Source organism: Helianthus annuus, chromosome 4, assembly GCF_002127325.2.
Source record: "Helianthus annuus cultivar XRQ/B chromosome 4, HanXRQr2.0-SUNRISE, whole genome shotgun sequence".
NCBI classification, from domain to species: Eukaryota; Viridiplantae; Streptophyta; class Magnoliopsida; order Asterales; family Asteraceae; genus Helianthus; species Helianthus annuus.
The window spans coordinates 9,683,409-9,689,801 of NC_035436.2; positions in this window are offsets into that span (position 1 = coordinate 9,683,409).

Here is a 6,393-nt window from a genome sequence, read left to right on the forward strand (position 1 = left end):
TAGTCTATAGTCTAAGTACCAGCAGACCGCCTTGTGCGAACCCGGTAGAGGTTCCGCGCAAGCTTATTTCTGTTAATCGATCAACTAACATCCCATCGACCTTTCCTAAGGTCGAGCACTATCACTCTGCCTTTCCTAAGGCAGGCACGCCACACACTATTTTTCGAAAATGAACGAGTGATTAGATCGAGACTAGGTGTGAAAACCGCAAACTCTCGATTAGATCGCTTGTACGATGCGCATTGTTACTATAAACACGAGAATTTGCGTTGAATCAGGAGTGAAATCCATACTTCAACGCAGTTCTTCCTCTCTATCTCGTGATTCTATCACACAAACAGGAATAAAGTCGATTAAGCTAGGGGTGAAACCGCCTTGGGGCTGCAGTCCCTTCTTCTTAGCACGGGAACCTTGATGACTTCTTCCGCTCTCTATTTTGGTTTTACAAAAACTCTCACCAAAGTCTCGATGGATTCCAATGACTCGAGTTGCGTAAACAACCGAAAGGATGCGTGCCATTCACCATATGTCGGTGATAAAGCACAGTCTATTAGGCCAAAGCGTATACTCGAAGTCCTTGAGAATAGCCAGATCACTTTGGGTAGTCGACGTCTATCAGCCGAGACAATCTATTTTCGATTTTGAGCCGCAATCGCTGAAATTATGTGTTGCGATTTTGAGCCTGCAACCTTTGAGCAGCAATCGCTGAAATTATGTGTTTCGATTCAGAGCCTGCAACCGCTTACTCTTTTATATATCGCTTTTTATGTGGGATTATGTGATTTATGTGGTTTTATATGTTGACAAGCCTCAGCAGCAACCAGCAGCTCGCGAGCATGCCTTCAACATCAACGCCCGCCAGGCTCAAGCAGACAACAACGTGGATAATGCTACGTTACTTGTCAATGGTATATCTGCTTCGTGTTTATTTAACACTAGAGCCGATAACTGTTTTATGTCGTTAGAATTCGAAAAGCTCCTAAAACTTAAGCGCGCTAACCGCCCGAAGACATTTGACGTTGAAGTTGCCAGTGGAAGAACCGTTACTGTTTGTCTGTTCTCTGTGATTGTACACTTGAACTCAACAATCACGTCTTCCCTATCGATCTTATCCCAATGTAGCTTGGTAGTTTTGATATTCATAGTAGGCATGGATTTTCTTCGTGAAAATCGTGCTGAAGTTGTTTGCTTTGATAAAATGATTCGTTTCTCGCTCGCTAATGGTGATCAACTTTGTGTTTTTGGCGAAGTCGCATCGAAGAATCTCAAACTTATGTCGTGTATCCAGGCGAGCAAGTATCGAATACGAAGCTTTCTTGGCACACATCGTAGTAGCGGAGTAAAAGGAAAAGAAGGCAATGGATAAGGTTCCTGTGGTTCGTGATTTTCCTAGCGTATTTCCTGATGATTTACCTGGTTTACCCCCGAGTCGTGATATTGATTTCCGTATTGACCTCATTCCCAGAGTTAATCCTGTTGCTAAATCTCCTTATCGCCTCGCTCCGTCTAAAATGCGCGAACTCTCGAGTCAACTCGAGGAATTGCTTGACAGAGGCTTCATTCGCCCTAGCACCTCTCCTTGGGGCGCACCAGTTCTTTTCGTCAAAAAGAAGGGCGGGTTGTTCCGGATGTGCATCGATTGTAGAGTTGAATAAGCTTACTATCCAGAATCGCTATCCCCTACCCCGAATCGATGATTTGTTTGGCCAATTGTAAGGTGACACGTGCGTCTCGGAGATCGATTTACTCTTAGGCTATCACCAGTTACTAATCGAGGAGGAAGATATACCTAAAACCGCTTTCCGAACCCGATACGGCCACTATGAATTCGTCGTAATGCCCTTTGGTTTAACCAATGCACCCGCGGTTTTCATAGATTTGATGAATCGCGTGTGTAAACCATTTCTTGACCGTTTCGTCATCGTGTTCATCGATAATATCCTAATCTATTCGAAGTCGAAAGTCGAACACGCGCAACATCTATGTTTGGTTCTCGAATTACTCCAAGGGAATCGACTCTATGCCAAGTTCTCCAAGTGTGAATTTTGGCTATAGGAGGTTCAATTTCTCGGTCACATCGTCAATAGTTAAGGCATCCACGTTGATCCCACGAAGATCAAAGCTGTTAAGAGTTGGGTTACACCAAGATCACTGTCCGAAGTTCGTTCGTTCCTCGGATTGGCGGGATATTACCGTCGATTCATCGCTGACTTTTCTAAAATCGCTGTTCCGCTTACTTCTCTGACGCATAAAGACAAGTCTTTTGTTTGGGGAACTGAACAAGAGCAAGCTTTTCAAAATCTGAAGCATATGATCTGCAATGGTCCTATTCTCATGCTACCCGATGGAAATGATGAATTCGTTGTCTACTGCGATGCCTCGAACCTTGGTCTCATTTGTGTTCTCATGCAACGGGATAAGGTTATCGCGTACGCCTCTCGTCAGCTCAAGATCCACGAGAAGAACTATACAACCCATGATCGCAAGCTGGGTGCAGTTGTTTTTGCGTTGAGGATTTAGTGACACTACCTATACGGTACCAAGTGTACGGTCTTCAGCGACGATAGGAGCCTACAACACATCCTCAACCAAAAGGAACTGAATATGCGCCAACGCCGATGGGTAGAACTTCTCAACAATTACGATTGTGAGATTCGTTACCACCCTGGCAAAGCAAATGTCGTGGCCGGTGCTCTAAGTCGACGAAGCTATTTGCATAGCGTTCGTGATACTCACGCCTAGCACGACCTCGAAGCCTTGATTCGTGATAGTCAGCACGCCTGCTTCATTAAGAATACCTTGCGAGAGGAAATGAAGAAGTGTGGTGCTAAATCGCACATTGTCACCAAATCAAACGGTATCTACAACTATCTAGATCGTATCTGGATTCCAAGTCGCAATAACCTTCAAGATATATTGTTGACTAAAGCGCACAAGTCTCAATATTCTATTCATCCTGGTGCTGACAAAATGTACCATGACCTTCATCTATGGTATTGGTGGCTTGGAATGAAAATGAATATCGTTGTCTACGTTTCGAAGTGCTTGACTTGTTCGAAAGTCAAGGCTGAACAACAAAGACCCTCTGGCTTACTCGTGCAACCTGAGATCCCTATGTGGAAATGGGAGAGTATAGCCATGGACTTTATAACGAAACTTCCGCGCACGCCGTCAGATCCTGATAGCATCTGGGTTATCATGGACCGTCTTACGAAATCTACTTATTTTCTACCGATACAAGAAGACTTTAAGGTAGAACGATTAGCACGGATCTACACCGACGACATAGTCTGTCCACACGGGACGCCTCGTGATATCATCTCTGACCGCGATGGTCGGCTTACCTCGCGTCTTTGGGAAACGTTTCAATCTTCTCTCAGTACTACTCTTAATCTAAGTACCGCTTTCCATCGCCAAACCGACGGTCAGACGGAACGCACGATACATACCCTTGAAGACATGCTTCACTCGTGTGTCATAGATTTCGGTGGTAATTGGGACGCGCACTTACCTTCGGTCGAATTCTCGTACAATAACAGTTATCATTTTAGCATTCAAATGGCACCATTTGAGGCACTGTACGGAAGAAAATGTCGATCGCCTATTGTGTGGCACGAGATCAGAGACGCGCAAATTACCGGTCCTGAGCTGTTGCAAGAAACAAATGAAAAAATCCTTCAGGTTCGAGATAACCAGCTGAAAGTTCGGAGTCGTCAGAAAAGTTACGCCGATAGACGCCGCAAGCCCCTTGAATTTGACGTTGGCGATCACGTACTCCTAATGGTTTCACCTTGGAAGGGGGTGATCAGATTCGGCAAGAAAGGAAAACTCGTGCCTCGATAAGTTGGACCCTTTAAAATTCTGGAAAGGATTGGCGAGGTGGCCTACAGACTCGAACTACCGGAGGAACTTAGTAACGTCCGCCCGACTTTCCATGTTTCGAACCTCAAAAAGTGTTTGGCTGAGGAGAATTTACACGTACCACTTGAGGATCTATAAGTGGACGAAACATTACACTTCGTGGAAAATCCTGTCGAGATCATAGATCGAGAAACCAAGAAGCTTAGACGCTCACGCATTCCCATAGTGAAGGTTCGTTGGGAAGGCAAACACGGTGCAGAGTTCACCTGGGAACTCGAAAGTGACATGAAGGCTAGGTATCCACAGCTATTCGTTATGCCTGCATCCTAATTTCGGGAAAAATTCCCTAAAGTAGGGGAGGCTGTAACAACCCGCCTTTTTGAAGTCAAAGTCAAAGTCAAAGGAAGAAAAGATTACTAATTTGATCTATCATTCCTTGCTTAATTATTGATTGTAGTCTTTGACTTGTAATTTGATACTTTAATTTGTGTTACTTTAGTTGTATTATGTGGAGTATCTATACATTAATCGGAGTTTATCACTAATCTATTTAACGCTAATCTCATCGCAACTCGAATCGCATGTTCTGGATATTGTTTTACGTGTGTGTGTTATTATGTGTTACATGTGCATGTTTATAATATGTTTGTGGTGATTAGTCGCAAATGCAATCGCAACTCTATCGCAGCGCAATCTCATCACGAACTGGAAACGCAAGTTTATTTATGTTGTTGTATGTTGGTTATGTTATTTGTGTAACTATTATTTAAAACTATCACATTGCTTAATCGACACTCGCTAAAACGCATCGTAACGCTCAACGCACGAAACAAAAGTCCGACACCAACTCGCAACAACCATCCGATCGAATGATCATTCGATCGGATGGTCATCCGTTCGGATGACCATCCATCAGAAGGCCCTCCGATCGAAGCACCTACACCGCCTTTCTTCCTCACCACCTATAAATATCACCTGTCACATCAATGTTCATGTGATGTGACAGCTCTCATTCGACCAACACACTCTTGGCCTATTTGCTCTCGATTCCTCGCGATTCTTGTAAGTTTTCAACTCAAATCTTGTACTTCTATCATCTACACACTCTTTCTCATCATTTTCACCATCAAATCTAAACTTTTCACCATCAAATCTAAACTTTTCACCATGAAATCGGCTGATTTGGGCTGTTCTAGAATGATGTCATCATGGGTTCTCATGAACTTCAAAGTGTAACCTCATCTCACCAAGAACAACTCATATCTAAGAGATTTCAACATGATTAAACATTGATTTCGTCATAATCCAAACATTTTCCAACTGATTTCCACTTTTCTTCAAGTGTTCTTAAGTTTTCATTAAAAACCCGATAGAATCTGACCTCGTTCAGGCCTTCTACTCATTCTCTAGTGAAGTACCGGTTTGAGAACAAATTTCTATCGAAGAGATGAACGACTTAACGGGTTGAACATGAACAACCGTCAAGAACAGTTAACTGATCGGACGGGGTGATTCCCATCCCATCGAATGACTTGGACTTGGTGGAGTTCCCGTTGTTTGACACGTTGTCATACCGTCTCAGTTCAAACGCAAAACTTTCTAACTTAACAATTTTTACAAGATTTCACAATGAACAGGTTACCGAATGGATTTCCGTCTAATCGGATAGCCGTCCAATCGAACGATAATCCGACCGGGTGACTTATGATGTTCAACACTTAAACTATTTTGAAACTTTCAAAAACATCAGTTTCCAGCGAATAGTCATCCGATCGGATGACCATCCGATCGCATGACTATTCTATCAAGAAACTTGAATATGAGAAATGTTTCACTTGGATGGATCACCATCCGACCGAACGGCCCTCCGACCTGATGACCGTTCGACCGGACGACCTGAAAGGTAGAGATACTTCTCTTTTTATAAAATGCTACAACGAAAACTTCAAAGTCACATCATACACAAACACATCCATCCCAGACGGACGACCCTCCGACCGAATGGACATCCGTCCGGATGACCATCCATCCGGAAGGTCATCCGATTGGATTACTATCCGTCATTTACTCCATCAACACCGTTTAACACACCGTTCATCGCTTATGTTATCATTCTGTAATTATTGTAACTTTCCAATGCTCCCTTCAATCCAATCCAATCCAAGGCCGTATTATTCATTTAAGACAATCTGTGAGTATACTCACACCCTTTTTGCTTTACGGACTTTTGGGTGTTACATACGTTACCTATTTCAAATCACAATCGACACACAACGCAAACACTTTTATACGTTGACCGTTATTGCATGTTATACGTGTTACTCGATGAATGCTTGTTTGTTATGTTTACACAGTGATTGTTGGCTGACACCTTAGCAACGACAGTACTATAGTTTGGACTCAGCACCTCTTGTGGATAGGGGTTGTTAAGGGTTTTACTTCACGTGTCACAGTGGTGATATGTGTTACGCATTCTACAACTCGCAGTCGGGTTTGTGCATATTTCATTGTCGATAATATGCTAGCTTCACT